Source organism: Panthera tigris, chromosome A2 (genome assembly GCF_018350195.1).
Source record: "Panthera tigris isolate Pti1 chromosome A2, P.tigris_Pti1_mat1.1, whole genome shotgun sequence".
Lineage (NCBI taxonomy): Eukaryota > Metazoa > Chordata > Mammalia > Carnivora > Felidae > Panthera > Panthera tigris.
In genome coordinates this window covers 130,555,908-130,577,673 of record NC_056661.1, presented here as the reverse complement: position 1 = coordinate 130,577,673, position 21,766 = coordinate 130,555,908, and the positions used below count along the sequence as shown (strand labels likewise).

Below are 21,766 nucleotides of genomic sequence, written 5' to 3'. Positions count from 1 at the left end.
ATAGTCTTCTTAGGCAATACTGCCTATACTCTAGACCTCACTTCTGGGTCCCTACTACCTGCTACACACTTCCCAGCTACCACAAACTATTTGTTGAGACTTCACTGGGTCATTTCCTGCTAACATCTCTTTTCTGTCCTTGTGGGTAGAATCTTGTGGTTCTACTCTGTTTCTGTGTTCCACTTATCTCTGTTCTGTGGGGTTTCACTGTTGGGTTCTGGCTATAAAATAAAATCGTTTATTTCAATGGAATAATAGTCATAGAGGAAAGAGGGGAGAAGCAGTTGTGTAGTTACTTCCAAGGCATCCCACCTTGAAAAGCTTCTTGGTATAACTTGACAACCAGAACTCTGATTATTAAAAGAAAAATCATCACAAGATATACTGTTATAGATATGAGGCCTTCCAACATCCTAAGTCATGCAGAAGTTTCTACTAGTCTCTAATATTATAAGTAAAGAGAATAAAATCATAAAGTCACTAAGGTAAAATGACCTATGAATGGTTCTTCTCTGCATGGAAAATAAAAATAGTAGAGGGGCACCTGAGTACCTCAGTTGGCTGAGTGTCTGACTCTTGATTTCAGCTCAGGTCATGATCCCAGTGTGTTGGGATCGAGCCCTGTGTTGGGCTCCGTGTTGCTTAAGAGTCTCTCTCTCTCTCTCTCTGCCCCTCTCCCCAATTCATGCTCCCTCACTCTCTTAAAAATAAAAAAATAGAGAGAGAGATAATAACAAATGGAAACAAAATACAAGATATTAATTTTAAGTCTTGCACAAAATCATATTTAACTTCAATATGAAGGGCAATAATATTCATTCATGTTCAATTACAAATGTAGGTATGTATATTAATGCACCCTTGTTTCAACAGTCACATGTCTAGGAAGAGTTTACTCTTCATAGTGATAAAGATCACTAAGAATGGTTTAAACACAAAAATCATTTTTAGTTCACCTCTGAGGTGAGATTAAGGACAAAGTCTGCTTTCTTGCCTTGTGCTGCATACAATAAGGACCAATCCAAAATATCTGAATTATAAACATCCTAGACAGTGCAGCCATAACCATAGACATGTAGAAACCAAAAGCTGGCAAAGAGAATAGCATGGGCCAGGATCCCAGGGGGTAGGGGGCTGGAGTGAGAGCAGAGACAGAGGGGGCTCACCCAGCTGAATGCCAAGAGTATGCAAGGTTGGCTGCTAATTAAATCCTAATGACAGAGGTACTTTCCCAATGCTCAGGGGAGGTTACTTCCACAGAGGCATCTAGGATGGAATCCAGCAGTAGGTAGAGACGATGGCAATGCTACGGTTCAAGGAAAATCCACCTGGTTGGAAGCACATCCCTAGCCAATAGCTCAAAGGGTGTAGATAGTGAAAGGAATAAGAAATGTGAGATTGACAAGTTCTAGAATGGCCGTCATGCCTCAGTCAAACATCATGGGTTCCAAATCAAGTCTTGATGGGAAAAGAAGTACAAATCATCAATAAGGTCACAAATCCAGGAAGTCAGTTTCTAGAATCCATTCACTGTAAAGAATGAAGCTCTAGTTGAGTCTTATTCATTCACTCATTTATCCAATCCTTTGCTCACTAAATGCATACTAATAACATCTACAAAACAATGCTAGACACTGTTACTAGCCCTATGGATTCAATGGAGAAAAATAAGCATGGTCCTTGTCCTTACTCAAGAAGAGCTTTGCTAGAAATGTTTGGGGCTTAAGTAATTGTAAATATATAGGTTAAAAAAAGTTTATCAAGATAAGGCAGTAAGTGCTAGCAAGATTAAGCTGCCTGTGCCTTTGAAAGAAATATGCTCCAGGCCACAGACAGCCAAATTGGTAGCAAGAAAAGAAATGTGGTCCCACTACCTTATACATAACAAACGGAGGGGCGCCTAGGTGGCTCGTCAGTTAAGCATCCAACTCTTGGTTTCAGCGCAGGTCGTGGTCTCACTGTTCTTGAGTTCAAGCCCCACACTGGGATCTGTGCTAACAGCACATAGCCTTCTTGGGATTCTCTTCCTCCCTCTTTCTCTGCTCCTCCCCTACTCATGCACTCTCTCTCTCTCTCTCTCTCTCTCTCCCCCCCCCCCCCACTCTCTCTCTCTCTTTCTCTCCCAAAGTAAATAAATAGGGGCGCCTGGGTGGCTCAGTCAGTTAAGCGGCCGACTTCGGCTCAGGTCATGATCTCGCGGTCCGTGAGTTTGAGCCCCGCGTCGGGCTCTGTGCTGACAGCTCAGAGCCTGGAGCCTGTTTCAGATTCTGTGTCTCCCTCTCTCTGACCCTCCCCTGTTCATACTCTGTCTCTCCCTGTCTCAAAAATAAATTTTAAAAAGTTAAAAAATAAATAAATAAATAAATAAACTTAAAAAATTTTTTAATTAAATAAAAAATAAATGGAGGCCATGATTATGATGATGATGATGATGATGATGATGATGATGGTTATGTAATTGTTTCAGGCTCTGACCAAAAGATTGAAATCATATTAGTTATTTAAACACAAAGAAATTAATAAAAAGAGTTGTTAATTTGGTAAAAATTATAAATTAGGTACTAAAAAGATAAAAAAAAGAACTCTAGGGTATCATAAATACAGTAACTGTAAAACATAGCTGCCATCCCTAACTTTGCAGCAACAAAGAAAATTTGGAATTATAAACAGTCAGAAGCCTGGAGGAGAGACTTCATAGTGCTGAAACTCATACTTCTGAGGAGGTGGGGATATTCAGAAGGGTGGGGAACCTGAGCTCAGAAGGAGAAGTCTTAAAGGTCTGGGCCTTTAAGAGGGGGAGGGGTGCTGGGGTCTCTAAGGACTGGCTCTATGGCCATTGGGGAAAAGCTATGAACAGGACTCAAACTGCTGATAGTGGAACTCACTGCTGCTGCAGGGGTGAAGAAGTGTTGCTGAGGTGTTATTCATGGGAAAAGAAGGCCAACAGAAAGTAAATAGGAAGAAAAACAGAAACAACAGCAAAGAGGAAGGAGCATGTTCCATCCACCTCCTCCAACTTGCAATCTCTCTCTAGCACCCCCCACTGTCAGAGCTTAACCAACTGACAAATCAGAAACATGACTTGTAGACACCCAGCCCAGTATCAAAAAGCAAAATATGGAACAGTGGGTTTAAAGCTGAGAGATGATAGTTTAATAACCAGTCCAACCAAGGCAAGTTCTTTATGTTTTTGAGACACAGTTTGTCAAATTAGGACACTAATGTCTACCACAAGAAGATGTCTTAAGAATTAGACAAATGTATATAAAGCACTTTACACAGTGCTTGACAAAATCCATTATTTCACAATTAATGGTTTCCACTCCTGATTCATCCTCCCAAGTACATCTGCCACCCCCTTAAACAACGACTCTGTAGAACTCCATGTGTGGCCTCATCTATTGCCAGAATATGTCACAGCAGGAAAAATCTATTTATAAGACCTCAACCAACAGGGAGCTCTTCTAAGCTGGGGACCATATTTGGCTCTTACATTTTCATTTCCATTCCTCCCTGTCATTCTGGAAATCTGGCAAAAAAAAACAAAATCACCTATATTTCCTTGCCCTTGCCACCATCAATTCAATAGATCAGCTTTCCATTAAGATATATTCAAATTCCTTCAGTATACTTCAAGAAAAGTTCTAGAAAGATTTCAAACTTGATTCAACACACTTTACTCTAAAGAACAGTATTCACTATCTTGTGTCCTGAAAGAATCGCATGCCCAAAAAGCAAACACAGGAACCCACTACCATTTTTCTAATGTTCTCAATCCCGCGGCAGCATTCCAGACAACAGAGACCTTAAGACTAGGAAGGAGAGTTATTAAAGGTAGAGTTGATGCTTTATGGCACATTTTAGAAACAAAAGTCACCATGTCCATGAATGGCCTAAAAACCAACTCCTACATAAAAGAAAAATACAGCTCTTCTGCTATCTTGCCTAAAACCATGGGTTCTTAATAGTTCATTCCCTTCCTGATCCAAGGCTCATGTGGTTCTATCTTTATTAATTATAAGACCTTAGGATATTTTCTTCAACCTCTAAGCCTCATTTAATTAAAATAGCATTCTTAACATTATCTCATAAGTTTGTTGTAGGAATTAGATAAAACAATACATGTTCGAGGCAAGACAGGAAACAAGGAGTAGTTGTTTACTGGGTACACAGTTTTAGTTTTGCAAGATGAAAGAGTTCTGGAAATCTCTTGGACAGCAATGTAAACATATGAACTGTACATTTAAAATGGTTACAATGGTAAATTTTATGTTCTGTGTTTTTTCCACAATTTTTAAAACTGTTTATTAAATTAATGTATGACTAAAAAGTTCCTATCACATGCATAGGTGCACACACACACACACACACACACACACACACAGAGAATAAACATTCATTACTCATCACAATGCCTGGCACATCATAAGCATTCAAATATCTATAAGGTTCTGTCTCTTTCCCCTTTGAGCTTTCCAACAATCTCCTGACTTGAACTTCACCTGCATGAATTTCTAATTTCTCCCCCTCTGAACACTGTATAGGCTTATTTACATTCCGTCCAGTGCTGTTCCTTAACATTTCAGGGTGGGCATGCTTTATCTTGCCAAGTAGATTGTCAGCTCCTGCAGAAAAGGAACCATCTTTTATATTTCTTCTATGTTCCCCTCCATGTCCAATTTAATCTTTGCATTAACTGTTGAATGAGGGTCTACTTAAAATGAGATGGACTCTCCCAGAGCCAAAACATTCAAGTTACCCCTGCCTGCTCTTGGGCTTCCCACTCATCATTATCAATCCACATTTATTTATCGATCTGTTAGCTTATATTAGGATAAGTGGGGAAAAGCAATGAACAGGGAGATAGAAAGAAAATAAAAAGATATATAAGACATGATTGTTGTCCTCAAAAGTCTTTTTACCTATTTTCACAAAGAAAACATAATGATATTGGTAAAACTGCAAGGAAAAATGCTAAATGTCCACTGAGTGTTAACAGACAATACGGGAATTCAGCAAGCCATGGAGACTCCAGAGGAAATTCAATAGGAGATTAGTTTTTGAAAAACTTAAGTACTAAAGTATATATTCTTCAGAGTTAAGATGATTCTCCAAGGGGTAAAAAGTATATCTGTCTACTAACTCTAAATTTGAGATAAAATTATTATATATTTTCAGGAAAATAATAATAACAACAATTTCCATGCACTCCAGTAGTGTCCAACAGACATACTATCACTAATCCTAAAAGCAAGGGGTGCATCATCCCTATTTATACGTAAGGAAATAGTGTGAAAAAAATTAAGTTACCTGCTAGTTGATGTAGAGATAGTAAGTATTATATTTGAACATATCTGTCTGATGCCAAAGCATGAATTCTTCCCACTATGCAACTCATTCATTCATCAAACATTTATTGAGAATTTATTCTGAACAAGCATTACACTAAAGATATTAAATTAAAGAAAACACGATTTCTTCCTTCAAGAGACTCACGGTTTGGTGAGAAGGAAATTACATAAAGAGACCACACAAAACGTGCTGAGTCCAAGAACAGAGATACACAAAATGTTATGGAGCATGTAGGAAGGAAACCTAACCCATCCTGGGAAATCCTAAAAGGTTTCTTAGAGGAGTAGAATTCTTTAAGTCTTAAGGAATAAAATAAACAAAAGCTTACATTTATGTACTTACTAGGAAGATACTATTATTATTCCTGATTTACAGATGAGACAATTAAAGCACAGAAGGGTGAGCAACTTTTCCAGGCTTCAAGAGTTTATAAATAGGTGGTAGAACCAGGATATGAATCTGTTCTCTCTTAATCTCTATAATTTGCTGCACACGAATAAGAGTTTGCCAGAAAAGTGAAGAGAAAAAGAGCAAGACAAAGGCAAGAAACTGCACTGTATGGAACAATATATAAAGCATAATATGGCTAGAGCAGAAAATCACGAGAGGAAATTAGAGAATTATGGGCCAGGTCACAAAAGATCTTGTGTAACATTCTAAGGATCTCATAATTTATCCTATAAACTATGGAGAGATATTAAAAATTTGTACATTAATAAATGATTATGGGGGCGCCTGGGTGGCTCAGTTGGTTAAGTGGCCGACTTCGGCTCAGGTCATGATCTCGTGGTCCGTGAGTTCGAGCCCCGCGTCAGGCTCTGTGCTGACAGCTCAGAGCCTGGAGCCTGTTTCAGATTCTGTGTCTCCCTCTCTCTGACCCTCCCCCGTTCATGCTCTGTCTCTCTCTGTCTCAAAAATAAATAAACGTTAAAAAAATAAATAAATAAAATAAATGATTATGTCAGCTATTTGAAGGATGGATGTGAGTTAAGACTAATGGGAAATGGGTTGTTGTTGTTGTTGTTATTGTGATAAAAAAGAAAAAAAAACACATTAGATAAATTTACCCTCCTAACAATTTTTAAGTGTACAGTATGATAAAGAGACAGTTTTAATATTCAGCGAAGATGAGAACCTAAACTTGGGTGGAGAGAGTAAGATGGAAAACTTGGAAATAATACATGTCTAGATGGCAGAAGAGGCAAAACTTGGTGATGAACTAGATGTACCTATCTCCCTACCCATCAGACTTGCCTGTTTTAAATAATCTGTCCAAGAAAACAGAAAGCATAAATATATACATGTATCATTACGGAATTGGCTAGGCATGGTGCTAGGCACAGGAACATTAAGAATGAGTAAGACACACTTCCCATCCCAGACGGACCTATATTCTGGAGTGGAGGTGGAGAAGAAGGACGAGTGCAATAAAGGATTATGTGGTTATAAAAGAAATAGGTACAATATTTATTAGGGATCCAAGGCTGGAGTGGTTAGCCCTAACCAGGGGATATCAGAGAAGGGCTGAAGGAGGATATGCCTCAAATTGAATCTGAAAAGACACTTTCCAGTGGATCACATATTTGAGGTGAATGTTTCTCCAGTGGCAAAGTGGCAAGAATACAGCAGAATAAATAGTTTCAAAGTGAAGTAGGTGAGGAGGGACAAGATAAATACGTGGACCCCTGAAGGCATCAAAAGCAGAACAGGAATTTATTGGCTGCTAGTTCCTCCATTAAAACACCTAAGCACAAGAAGGCAATTGAGGTCACAGAAGAATGAAAGTAGGAGACAAGATAGTGATCTACAATAAAACTGTAAGAAGTGCTGTGGTTTTATAGCACTATCTGTGGCCACGTGATCACACTCCATCTAGCCCCACCTGAGGTACAGAACTGATGCTCATTATGCTTGGCGAAGTGTATTAGTATATTAGAAGTCTATTAGTTCTACCCTAGACTCTAGCATTTCCTATAATGATATCCTGTAGGATATCATCTTGAGATTCACAGTTAGGGGTCTGTGCATCAGGCACTTCCTACCGCTCTTCTAAAGGATTTTAAATTACCTCATAATATCTTATGTTTGGAAGCCTCACTGCCTCAGTCACAAGTATTGATATTGTAAGCAAAAGTACATTTTTTTAATCAATGTGTTTACATAGACATTATTTTTCCTAAATGTAATGCCTAACGTCTAAAGGACAATATTATTTATAAATACAAACTCTCAGACTTGAAGAAGAACACCTTTGTTTAACCTGTTTAATATGTAACATCTACATATTACTAACACTTCTACATTCAAGAATCTTCCTGGAAATAATTATTTATCTCTTTCCAAAGTCAAATTTCTACTGCTGTCCCGAAGAACCAATTTAAGAAAAAGGGAAATTCCGTTACTAAAACTGATCACAGACTTTCTAGCTCATTAAATGTACTGTCTTCAATACAGCAGCAGAGGCTATAAATCTAGTTCTTTGTGAATAATCTCAATATTCCTTATAATGAGGCTTAAAAGTGTTTTTTATTAAGAAAAATAAAATTATTTAGTGGAAAAAATATTTAATAAAGTTATTTTAATTAGATGTACACATTAATCATGAAATTTTACAGGATAATTATAATGATATTTCTCTACTTATTATGATGAAACTTGTGAGAATGGTTAGAACATAAACAGATAAGAGAGAATATGCAAGTCGGTATTATTTGGGGTAATTTTAAAACAATTTAATAAAGACTGCATCTCCTAGGATAAAATAATTCATTACATGAAGGTGACTTACTTGGAATTGGGAATCAAAAACTCTTAACTTTCACGATCAGCCATGATCCATCCAATCCCCACATCCAGAAGTACCAAATCTGTGATCACAGGCCAGACTGAAAATAGATGGCCAGAACTTTCACATATTTAATACCTGCAATAAAATAAACTGGAGTTACGACATCAGAAGACAGTGGGCTAAGGGCTAACGTAAGTCCTGCCTTTTCACACCTGATAGCATGTTTATTCATCCCATTGTACCCCTCCTATTGCCCAGAGGGAAAATAAAGTGTCTGAAGTTTCAACTGGGAAAAGATGACTCGCCCTGAATCTTTTTGAGTAGCTTATTAGGGTTCACAATGCTTGTGGACTGCTACTTGTGTTTTATGTGTGGGGGCTGTGGTCAGGATGAAATGAGGCAAAAGACTGAAAAAACAGAAAATAAGTGGTTCTATAGCAGTCATATATTGAAATGACAATGTATGTATCATAAACCTTTACACAAACATTTTAGCATATGGTATACAGGTTCTAAGTAATGTATATGCAAAAGAAAAGGCCTCTAGTACCATTTGACTAGCTTCAACACTGGAAAAATACAAATTAATGATCTCATAAATGTTTCAAAACTGAAAACACTCCTTTCTCCCCAACAAAGGAAAGAAACAATTTCTGGTAATAAATCCTACCAGATATTTTAGTGGTGGTGCTATTTCTATTGCTTCTAAAGATGTATTTTTAATTGTCTTACAGATATCCTTAATCATACAAAAAGAAATCAGAAACTCCCACTTGTCATAGAAAGCCATCAAAATAGGCAATACTATTTCCACTGCTAAAAGTATTTGAAATATATACCAGCATACCCGACATGTCAACTGTTTCCTACAATGTCTTCTCACCAAACTGAGGTGTTTTCACAAAACAACAGGATTCAAGACAAACAGAAGTAGAACTGCTGTGGCAGTAAAGCGTTATCTATGGAGGAGCTCCCTCTCTGTGTCATGCAGGCTGATCCTTACTGGTAGCAATGATAACACTAATATAATGGTCATACCCATTTAATGTTATTTAAGTACCTCCAACTGACATCTAATGAAATAAGGTGCTTTTTTCTTATAAATTCTAATTAGGTCCCCTTACTTCTTTCCTTTCTCTCTCACACTTTCCCTTACTCCAGCTCTCCATCTTGTCTTTTCTTTTGCCCAATAGTAAAAAATGGATGCTAATATGTCTACATGTACTCCAATCTCTACCTCAGGCTGCATTAGAATACCAATGGATCTTAAACAGAATAAACCTGTCACCTCTCCAACCCACCTATCAGGAAGAAAAAAAAATCCATTTCTTCTCTATGTGCCTGCATCAAAAATTTAGGCAGGTCACCTTTCTTGTTATCCTCCCACATCCAGTAACTTGCCAAAACCCAACATTCTTGCTAAAAGCCTCTCAAATCTGTTCATTCCCCACCCATCTCCCTGTGTCTGCACAATCTGGGGCCCCACAGTTTCTTCCTTGTCTCTTCAGTGGTCCTCATGCCTTCACTCTGGGCCCCTCCAACTGCTTTCCACATTGCAGCTAGTTATCAATGTAAAATGCAAATCTGGTCAAGGTACTACTCTGCTGGAGACACTTCAATGGCTCCCCATGTTCTTAGGATAAAGTCTTGTGTGCTCATAATATATGTTTTTATAATCACACCTCTGCTTATGTCTTAACCTCCTTTCTCCTTAATGATTCTCACAAAAATAGCCTGTGTTTTAGCCATCATGAACTACAGACAAGTTCTGAGACCTTTGCACCCATTGCCCCTCTTAATTAGAAAACTCTCCCTGTCATATCCCTGCCTTTAACATAACTGATTTTGAATCAATTTAAAGGATTCGTCTCAGATGTTAGTTCCTCCAGGACACCTTCTCTCCTACCCACTTGATGTTCCCATAGAAACTGGTTGTCACCAAAATGGGTGTTCATGTTTACCTTCCCCAAAGGTTAGTAAGTATTTGTTGCAAAAAAAATGAAAAAATTCAAGTCATTTTGCTGCACAAATGGTTTGACTATAGTATGTGTATATGCAGATCCAAGATAATTAACAATGTATGAAGCTGCTCAGCTTTGCATCCCACATTCAAATATTTGGACATACATACACCCAGACCATTTTAACTCTATGCCATTAAGGGTTGAGATGGACCTTATCAAGGTCTATAAATATAAAAACACATGGGTTTATATTTCTAGAAAACCAAGTCTTGAGTTTGCTAGATCTAATTTTATTAATATAAAAGTCAACCTTTATTGTTCCAGAATCATCTCAGTGACACATAATTGTCTGAAAGCTGATCAACTGCTTCCTTCTCAGAACAGTTAGGTGGGCACCTGGGTGGCTCAGTCGGTTAAGCAACCAACTTCAGCTCAGGTCATGATCTCAGGGTTCATGAGTTCGAGCCCCATGTCGGGCTCTGTGCTGACAGCTCAGAGCCTGGAACCTACTTCAGATTCTGTGTCTCCCTCTCTCTCTCTTCCCCTCCCCTGCTCATGCTTTGTCTGTCTCTCTCAAAAGTAAACATTAAAAAAAATTAAAAAAAAAAAAAAAGAAACAGTTAGGAACTGTCTGGTTAACAGAGGGTAGAGAATCATCCAGCTCTAACACTCTTAATGTTATCCAAATCTAAACAAGTGTGATAACTAGAAGCAAACTCAGTCAAAAGGAATATCACTTTCCCAATGATTAACATGAAACCAGCTATCTAACAAAAAAATATTTTCAAGCTTAAAAATAAGCTTTATTTTTTTTTTAATTTTAATGTTTATTTTATTTTTGAGACAGAGAGAGACAGAGCATGAACGGGGGAGGGGCAGAGAGAGAGGGAGACACAGAATCAGAAGCAGGCTCCAGGCTCTGAGCCATCAGCCCAGAGCCCGACACGGGGCTCGAACTCACGGACCATGAGATCGTGATCTGAGCTGAAGTCAGACGCTTAACCGACTGAGCCACCCAGGCGCCCCGTAAAAATAAGCTTTATTTTAGAACAAAAAAATTAGAACCCATTTGAGGTGACTCAAAACTTAGAAATTCATAATGTTAATGCTTAATTCTGTGATAAGCAATTGGCATCAAGATAAAGTATTTTTCCAATTTACAACAACCTCTTGGGTAAGAAATCTAAGGTTCAACTCTCAAACACAATATTTAAGCTTTGGTTTTGAGTGTGATACATGGGGAAGGGGGTAATGTGTGAATATTCTGTGCGTGCCCTGATGGTTCATAGGTAACAGGTCTGGTAAGCAAAGTTTTAATTAATCTTGCCAGTAGAAGAAGCCATAATCCACAAAGACTCACCCTCCCTGCCAAGCTGCTATTCTGTATTTTGTATGGCTGAGCACAGAATACTGCGCTACCTTATTAAGTGTAGTTGCTACTGGATATTCCACCCAGACTCCCTCCTTCCCTCGACTGTCAGATATACCATCTGTTGACAGTTCACAGTCGTGTCTCTTGGTCACAAGGAACTACCTGACTTAAGGTTAAGGCCCCTCCCAGGGGAAAACCAACAGTCAAGGACCAATTCATACAGAGGAACAAAGGCTCCCCTGCTTCAATTTGGAACAACTCTGAAGGGACATCCCAGCTCCAGAGCTCGCTACAGATTCCATTGATGTTGCACTATATGCCAGCTTCTCCCTCTTCCCAATCCTCTTTCTCATTTCCTTTCAGGTGCATTTCTGGAGACCAGTTCTCAAAAAAACTTTTACATGCAACTCTTCATCTCAGAATCTATTTCCAATGCAACCTAATCTAAGACTCTTCCATACTTGTGTAATGCAAATACAGCAGTATATAGTAGTTTTGCTGACTTCATCATAACTTTGCCTTGGTCTTCCATTAGAGATATGTATCTATTAATTGAGACAGAGGCAAGATCTGGAACTTAATCTATCCTAACTGATTCCAGTTGCCTTTTAATTGCAACAAAATTTAGGAACCAACTCATTGGCATTAAAAGCTACCTAATTTCTACCCTTTATCCTGAATAATTTTGAACATTTGCCAAAAGTTGTTGGATAATTTTATCATCACCCAATTTTAAGAAGGATAATATTCTAGTGTCCTCAAAGAGATGGGAAATGTATTTTATTGGACTTATAAGGACTCAGGTCTTTTCTGATAAAAATGAAAAGAATTAGAATAGCATTTAGTTCTCATGTTCTCAATCTTTTAAGATCTGCTTTTGAGGGGCGCATGGGTAGCTCAGTCAGTTGAGCATCCAACTCTTGATTTTGGCTCAAGTCATGATACCAGGGTCAAGGGATCAAGCCCCACTTTGGGTTCAACAGTGAACATAGAACCTGGTTAATATTCTCTCTCTCCCTCTTTCCCTCTCCCCCACTTGCACTCTCTCTCTAAAATAAAAAACAAATAAAATAAAGCAAAACAAAACAAAATAAAATACTCTCCTTTTAAAATGAATGAAACGTTGCCATTGAATCAAATGACTCTTTTATCCCGTCCACTTCTCAATCCAAATGATATGAAAGGATTCTAGCTTTGGAGGTCTTTGTCTTTTTGAGTTTTGTTGTTGTTTTGGTACTACCATTTTGAAGAGTACAAATTAAATCACCTGATCCACCTAACAGCAGTCCCATTTGTCTCAGACTTAAGCTTCTCTTCCAGAGCATATAGACACAAAGAAAACTCCTAAATAGATCAGAGTACAACAGCAGACAGATTCAGATGTGCCATCTTTTTAATAAAATACAACTTTTATTACATGGTCAGAGTTTGCCACACAGTAAAGGCAACTTGCCCACAAAAATCAAACTTCTGTCATGAATAGAAACTTTTCTAAAGAAGATATCCAGATGGCCAAAAGACACATGAAAAGATGCTTGATGTCATTCATCATCAAGGAAATACAAATCAAAACCACACTGTGATACCATCTCACACTGGCTAAAATTAACAACTAGGGAAACAACAGATGCTGGCAAGGATGTGGAGAAATGGAAAACCTCTCGCACTGTTGGTGGGAATGCGAATCAGTGCAGCTGCTCTGGAAAACAGTATGGAGGTTCCTCAAGAAATTAAAAATAGAACTATCCTATGACCCAGCAAATAGCACTACTAGGAATTTATCCAAAGGATACAGGAGCACTGATTCATAGGGGCACATGTACCCCAATGTTTATAGCAGTGCTTTCAACAATTGGCAAATTACGGAAAAAGCCCAAATGTCCAGCAACTGATGAATGAAGAAGATGTGGTTTATACACACAATGGAATACTACTCGACAATGAGAAAGAATGAAATCATGCCAGATGGAACTGGAAGGTATTATGCTGAGTGAAATAAGTCAGTCAGAGAAAGACAGATATCATATGTTTTCACTCATATGTGGATCTTGAGAAACTTAACAGAAGACTGTAGGGGAAGGGAGGGGGAAAAATTGTTACAGAGAGGGAGGGAGGCAAACCATAATAGACTCTTAAGTACAGAGAACAAACTGAGAGTTGATGGGGGGGTGGCAGAGAGGGTAAAATGGGTGATGGGCACTGAGGAGGGCACTTATTGGGATGAGCACTGGGTGTTGTATGTTAAGTGATAAACCACGAGAATCTACCCCAAAAACCAAGAGCACACTTTACACACTGTATGCTAGCCAATTTGACAATAAATTATATTTTAAAAAAATGAAACTTCTGTTTATTTAAGTATAAATTCCTGCCAAGTACAGAAGAATCACTAACTTGAAAGTGATTTCCGATAACTGAATGACAAAGCCCTGCTCTTGTTAATGGAAAGGAACAGATGCAATGGGGTCAGAGACCCATTCTTTTCAGGTTTTCTGGAAAAAGTAAAATGATATTATGTCTTTCCCTTTCCCCTTCACTTCTATTGAATCAAATCTAGACCAGTGTTTCCAAATGTTTACACCATACACCTTCTGAGGGCAAATATTTTCAATATTCACATATATGTACATAAAATATACAAATTATACCCATGTTATTACTGTGCTAGTAGATACATTTCAAAAATACAATAGTAAAAATATTTTAAAAATGAAAAAATAAATAAATTTAAACTTTATATAAATAATGGCCCAAAATTCTTTCTTCACATTAAAATATTCTTAAGAATAATTTTAACAATTCAGTCAACAACAGATGTTGGTGAGGATGCGGAGAAAGAGGATCTCTTTTGCACTGCTGGTGGGAACGCAAACTGGTGCAGCCAATCTGGAAAACAGCATGGAGGTTCCTCAAAAAATTAAAAATAGAACTACCCTACAACCCAGCAATTGCACTACTAGGTATTTATCCAAGAGATACAGGTATGCTGTTTCGAAGGGGCACATGCACTCCAATGTTTATAGCAGCACAATCAACAATAGCCAAAGTATGGAAAGAGCCCAAAAGTCCATCCATGGATGAATGGATAAAGAAGATGTGGTGTATATATACAATGCAGTATTACTCGGCAATCAAAAAGAATGAAATCCTGCCATTTCCAACCACGTGGATGGAACTAGAGGGTATTATGCTAAGCAAAATTAGTCAGAGAAAGACAACTATCATATGAGGACTTTAAGGTACAAAACAGATGGGGAACCTGGGTGGCTCAGTTGGTTAGGTGTCCGACTTCAGCTCAGGCCATGATCTCATGGTCTGTGAGTTTGAACCCTGCATCAGGCTCTGTGCTGACAGCTCAGAGCCTGGAGCCTGCTTCTCATTCTGTGTCTCCCTCTCTCTCTCTGCCCTTCTCCTGCTCACTCTCTGTCTCTAAAATAAATAAGCATTTTTTTAAGTTAAAAAATAAGATACAAAACAGTGAACATACGGGAAGGGAAGCAAAAATAATATAAAAACAGGGAGGGGGACAAAACAAACTCTTAAATATACAGAACAAAAGGAGGGTTGCTGGAGCAGTTGTGGGAGGGGGAAGGGCTAAATGAGTGAGGGGCATTAAGGAAGCTACTCCTGAAATTATTGTCGCATATGCTAACTTGGATGTAATTAAAAAATAAATTATTAATAAAATGTAAAAAATACTCTTAATAATTTCGAAGTAGAGATTGATACAATCAAATATACATAATTTCTTTTGATCTTTGCTTACCATTTATTGATGCTGGGATTCAAAATCTAGTTCTGAATTCAGTCATTGTTATCATAAGCTAACAAAGACAATGCTGCTCAAAGATAAATAGATCCAAACAGATGAAGCTGTTTGAAGATCCAAACATTATTGGCTGCATTTATTAAATCATGAGATTCATTTTACAATCCTTTGAGTGATTAGTATTATATTCAGTCCATAGTTTTTGTTAGGAACTTTGAAGTTTAATTAAGCTAAAACTGGGTAGTACCATATGTTTATGCACTTAACCCGACATACAAACACTAAAATAAACTGTTGTATGCTGAAAATGACCTCATAAATATGGACACTATGGTTGGCTCCCACTCTTCCCTAGAATTGCCAGGGGACTCTTCAGAGCACATGACTGTTTGACATGTGGGCACTACAGGGCACCAGTGTAAAAACACATGGTAAATTTCAGTAAATCTGTATTTATTATCTAGGGGAAAGTAATTATAGAAAGAATTTGAATATTTTGTTGCCAAATTCTCAAGCAATCCAGGGAGAAAATCTCTGACCTAAACAACAGATTCCAAGGAATTGCTTAGAAAATACAATACCACAAGTTTAACCAGTATCTTTTTTTCAGGTTTTTCTTCCCTGAGTAGCTAAGTATCTAGGCAGTATAATAAACAGTGTCAACATGTTTCCAGTTCTATACACTGCACATATTTTGCTACCCACATACCCAAAGCCAAATAGACTTTTATGTTCAGAGTTTAACGTATTAACTCACTCAGAAATTAAATGAAAATAGTTAATTTCCCAGAAAAGCACAGTATGAAACTTAGAACAATAATAAATATGAAAACTTACTTTGGTCTAAGACTTAATCACCCAGAAATGTACAGTACAATGACTTCATATTCACAAATTTGTTAAGATCATTACAAATGATGGCAGGAAGCATTTTGTAGGTATTTCATAACAAATTCATTTTAAGGACACATCACAAAAGCTTGACTAAGTTTATATACTGATCCTCAGACTATAAACTTTTGTTAGTCTAAATAAAATATACAGAACCATTTTTCATCTGTTCACTTCAGCCTACATGATAGTTTATGAAATAGTACAAGTTACACAGGCTGATAATAAAATATGAACAATATAAACAATATATCATGTATATTTATTTATAAATATTAAAAAGTTATTAAAAAGGTTTCCTTTTCAGAAATAGAAAAAAAGTATATTATTTCCTTCCAATTTGAAGGAAAGAAAGAAAGAAATACTAAGAATTCTTTCAGAAAGATAAATAGCAGTGCCCCCAAGACTTGAAATGAACCCTTATAATAAGCACCAGACTACTAGCATAAGATTTTGGGGTTGTGAAAGGAGGAGATAAGAGAATCAGAGAATGTCAGGTTCAGAGAAAACCTTTAAGGACATCTACTAAGTCAATCATCCTTGTGAAGTCTGATTCCTCTCTACAACATCATGCCAAGTAATCATTAAGCTAGCCTATTCTGATCAAGAGTTCACTGCTCACCAACACAGCCAATTCCCTCTTAGAACATTAGAAAGCTTTTCCTTATATTGCGCTAAAACATGCTTCTGTATCACTCTCACCCACTGGCCAACCTGAACAAGTCCAGTTATTTTTTTTTTTGTATGTCTCCTATGGAATGAATCACCAAAAATACTGGTTAGTCTCGCTGAGTCTTCTCATTTACATCCATAGTCTTTCAACTACGTTCTTCAACTAACAATTCTAGTCTTAACAGAGTCCTGGTTAATATCCAGTTTGTTACTGTTTCTTGAAAAGCGGAGAACCCATAAAAACACCATTTTGCGAGGTATGGCCCAAACTGGAAAGAGCAAAGCAGAACTTACCTTTCCCATTCTAGGTACTACATATGTATTCCTGTAACCCAAGATTATACTCACTGTTTTCATTGCTATGTCACACATGTTGATTCAAACTGGGCTTTATGTAGATTAAAGTATAAAGTCTTAGTTGTTAATTTACTCAATATATGTTTACAGAATGCTGCTACACAAATACCATATTATTAGGGGCAGTAAAAGAAATCAGTGAGATATAACTGAAACACCGAAGACCCTGGGCCCAAGTCCCAGTTTACCCAACTATAGCTGTGTGGCAAGAACACCTGTTAGACCTACTCAGTTTTCATAATAGAATAACTATCTTGCTTGCTGGTCTCAGTTCTAAAGCATATGGGTGGGCCTTTTGCCAGCAATTTAGAATACCAGCACTCCAGGTTATCTAGCTCCCTTCCAAATACCTACTGAGAGAAGAAATGTTTAGGAAAAATAGGTCCAAGACCTTACATACTCAATCCTTGGTTAATGTTGAATCACAAGAAAGCTATATATTAGGAACCCACCACACACCTTTCTAAGCACCTTCAGTGAGTTGCATTTAATTGTTTGTCCTAATCTTTAACAGAAGAATGTTGTAAGAAGTAACCATGTTACTTATGTTTTAAGCTGAATGGGAATGTTTTAAAACTGAGGATATTGCCCATTTTATTATTCAGAGTCCCTTTCACTCTTGGTTTTCTCTGAGGAATGGGATGCTTCTACATTCTGAAGGTAGAAATCATCAGAATAGTTTTATACATTTTTAAAAATAAGTTTTAGAGAAAGATCAGTCTATGAGAAATAATGAGGAAAAATGCCATTTGATATATGCACAAATGGCAAGAAATATTTGTATTTTCTGTTTCATCAATAACTGAAAAAGGGATCCATAAGAGTAAGACAGGTAATTCTAACTGGGTCTTATTAAATATTTATTGTTAATTAAGTTAAAGATCATTATTCAATTGCCCTTATGTTTCCTCTTCCCAAATAATCAGCCTCCGTAACATTTTCCCCAATGAAAAAGGTTCTAAGATCAGGTAAACCTAAGAACTACCTTGAGAACTTGTTTTAGAAATTTGCATTTTTAAATAAACTACCTATGTAATTGGGAAGTGCACCACAGAACACATGTTGAGAATACTCTTCCAGGACCAATTTTTGGATCACTTTAATTAACTCTGCCACTCACCCTCAGGCTCTCTGCTGTCTCTCTAGATCCCTTTTAAAGCCTGGTGACCAAAGAAAGGTAGATAGAGTACTCTCCCCAAGGGTCCTCCTACTAAAGCACAGCAGATAAAAGGAATAGGTCTTTGCTCTTATATAGCATACTACATTCTAGAATTGATAGGTATACTTACAAAAGCAGTGCTTCAATTATGACTGTCAGATTGAGGTCAACTAATTTTGACTATCCTGAGAAATGAGAGCTTAAAATGCATGAAAACAGGCCCAAATCACAATCAAACTAAACTGTGAAAAGCACTTATAGGTCTTTTTCCTCAATTGAACCAGTTGCAATCATTTTTTAAAATAACTTATTCTACTTTTAAAATAAAGAATTTTCCTTTGAAGGAAAAATCTGCCAACCTCCTTGAGTAAAATCTTCTTCCAGAAAGTAAGATCACTTTGTCATAATTTTTACTAAGAACTTTAATTCTAATAATACCACTTTAAGAATATCTACAGACAAGTAGCCTGTTGGCATAATGGACTCATGGAATAGATTTATAAACAATCAAAATATTACAGGCAAGAGTAAAGAAACTTTATTGTTGCTCTCCAGCTCACCATTTCACAGACAAATAAATCATTCCATGACACAGCGACTGATGTTATACCATAAAGTTCTGTACCTGGACCATCTATATGATTTAGCAATAGAAATAGATTTAAAAACTACAAGTGACCAATCACAATATGTCAACTGAAAATTCACAGTAAATGTCTACATTAAAGGTTCAGGTACCCATTCAAGTTTCCAAGCTGAGTTTACAATCATCACTTCCCAGCTATTGCTTACTCTGAAAACTCTAGCTCTATATATTCTATCATGTATAAATTGACTCTAGATAGACGGCATTATCAAATGAACAAGTTGAAATATTCAAAGCAGAAACTCAGGGACTGAAAAATAAGTGATTTACTCAGAAAATTACTCGGATATAAATTTTATAAGTCTTTAGATTCAAGGGAAATCAAGCTAAGACCAAGTGGAGTATGATTCATTCTCCTATGTCATTTGCATTTGCTATCTGCTATTTTTTAATTTTATAAATTTCATGCTATTTCCATGGTTACCAGCTCTTAATCATAGTGAACACCTGGTCTATACAGAGGAGTTAATATTTCCTTATGAACTGCATATACTAAATTGTTAATAATTTCTCTATACTTTGACAGTGACTAGTTTAAGTTTCTGACCTATAAGCAAAGATTTTCAAATGGTTCTTTTGACTTTCTTTTCTTTCTTTTTGAATTTTATGTATTATATGGACTTCAGTGGTTTTGTGAGAGTTGAGATTTGCCAACACATCACAATCTATATTCTCTGACATGTAGTATCTATACCTAGGAGTAGGTATGTTTCTCATCCTGGTCAGACATACTCTATTTAAAAAAAAGGTTTTTTGTACATATTCATTAAATCTAAGCTAAAATCAGTTGACAAATGAGGCAAATACTGGTACTCACTCATTCACCAAACTAGGGCGTGGAGAACAGTACACAAATACCTATAACTCCTCAGTGATTCACCACGGATAGGTTTCCTAAGCAACACTAGAGCACCTTATTTCACAGAAAATTAAAATGGCATTTGATCCTGTGGACATTTCCATATAAAACCATATGGGTTTGTACATCAACTAGACTTTAATTAGAAATTTTTTTAAAGCATATGTTCAATGATTAATAGTAAAGACTTTGTCAGATTTCCTAGGTTCATATCCTGACCCTACCATTCAGTAGTTATGTAACCTTGAATAAATAATTTAACTATGTCTCAGTTTCCTCATCTGTGACAGGGGATAATATAGTATCAGCTTCAGAGAATTATTTTAAGGAGTAAAATATTTCACTATTTTAAGAAATTAGATAATTTGTACAAATTCACAGAATAAGTAAGTGGAAAGATAAATTTGGAGCCATCCAATGGCCTCTCCTAAGACAATGCTCTTAATCAGTCCATTAGGATGAATAAAGTGCAATATACAGAAATAATCTCACAACTTTTCAAAAGTATAAAATTTGTCCCATCTAAGAATTCTTAGTCTGCTCCTGGAAACCCGGCAGTGTAGGTAAAATTTGAATCTGTCAGTACCTGTGGGTGGGGTTCCTCTACTTCCCTGGACATCACAGATGTGTGTGTATAATTGATTCCCACTGATTACTGAGGTTCATTGGTGGAAGTGAGTGACACATCCATAATGGGCTCTAGATGGTGCATGGAACAATGGCATTTGCAGCTTGCCCATACACCTCTGTAAAATCCTGGCACCAGACAGTTTAGCCTCAGCAGATGTTTTTTCTGCAGCAGCTGACCAGCTCTGTAAGGTCCAGTTTATCTCATCCTGTTAACCTAATGATTAATTAGCGCTAATGTAATGATATCACTGATAAATGTCCTATTATGGATGTAAAATACTGACCAGCTCTGGGTTGGTCTTTTTTTAATTATGAAGCTCCAATAAAATGCCTCTATTAACTTGGCTTAACTCAATTACTAGTAAGAAAATCTCAGTCTTTATGAATTCCCCGACACACATACCAATGACCGCAAAATCCTGATGTCAACTCATCCTCCTGCTTCTGATGGATCCCAGAAGTGCCTTCCTTCAGGGCCTACCAATGACTCACTTCCAATAGTTATAAAATAAGCAGAACCACTTCTCCATTCTTCTCTGAAACCATTTCTTGGTAACTACTGACTTGGTAAATTTTCCCCTCCACCACTCTATTTTAGTAAAGGATGGTATAGGCTTAGGTTCTCTTGAATTGAGACACTAAATTCTGAATCTGATAACCCTAGATACTTAATGCTAAGGAGGAACTATACAGAAGTCTGAAGAAGCATTCAGACAGCTTGAGAGAGAAAATGGAATGTGGCAATGCTTCAGAAGAATTGTGGTTCATGTTGCTTCCAAATATGTTCACAGGGAGAACTTGTTGCTGGCAGATGCTGGGCACAGAAGAAGCTGCTCATCTCTCTAGCACTGCTAAGGAAATGATGGGTCTCTTTTAGAAGAAGGACTACATATGTATAACATGGCAGTTATTGTCCCGATCTATGATCTAGACAGAATATCTAAGTCTGAGTTACAGCTAGATAAAAATAGTTCATTAAGATGGTTTTTAGGCATGTTAAAAATCAAAAAGGAGGTTGGAGTCAAAGGAGTTGAAGATATTATTATATTTATTATATTCCAAAAATTAATCCCTGCCTCTACATCACTTAATACTAGTAATCCCTGGGCTTACATTTCAAATTACAGTGTCCCTCATAAACTAATGAAAACCATTTTTACAACCCTTGACTTATAAGTCAAAGACAAACTTTAAAAAGGAACAAACATGATTTTTTGTAAGCTATTTGACAAAATAGAGCTCTTTCATCTGTGGACTAGAAGCAAATGAATTCTAAGCAGGAGTTACAAGGAGAATATTTGTCCTCT

At 37.0% G+C, this 21,766-nt stretch overlaps 1 long non-coding RNA gene across 1 annotated transcript in view; it reads right to left on the bottom strand.

Annotated features, from left to right (window-relative positions):
- The window catches only part of LOC122236455, a 32,908-nt gene that overhangs the window by 3,933 nt on the left and 7,209 nt on the right, over nucleotides 1–21,766 (bottom strand). The window contains exon 2 of the long non-coding RNA XR_006214525.1: nucleotides 8,141–8,275. This is a non-coding gene — a long non-coding RNA (uncharacterized LOC122236455). The remainder of the gene's footprint in view (nucleotides 1–8,140; nucleotides 8,276–21,766) is intronic.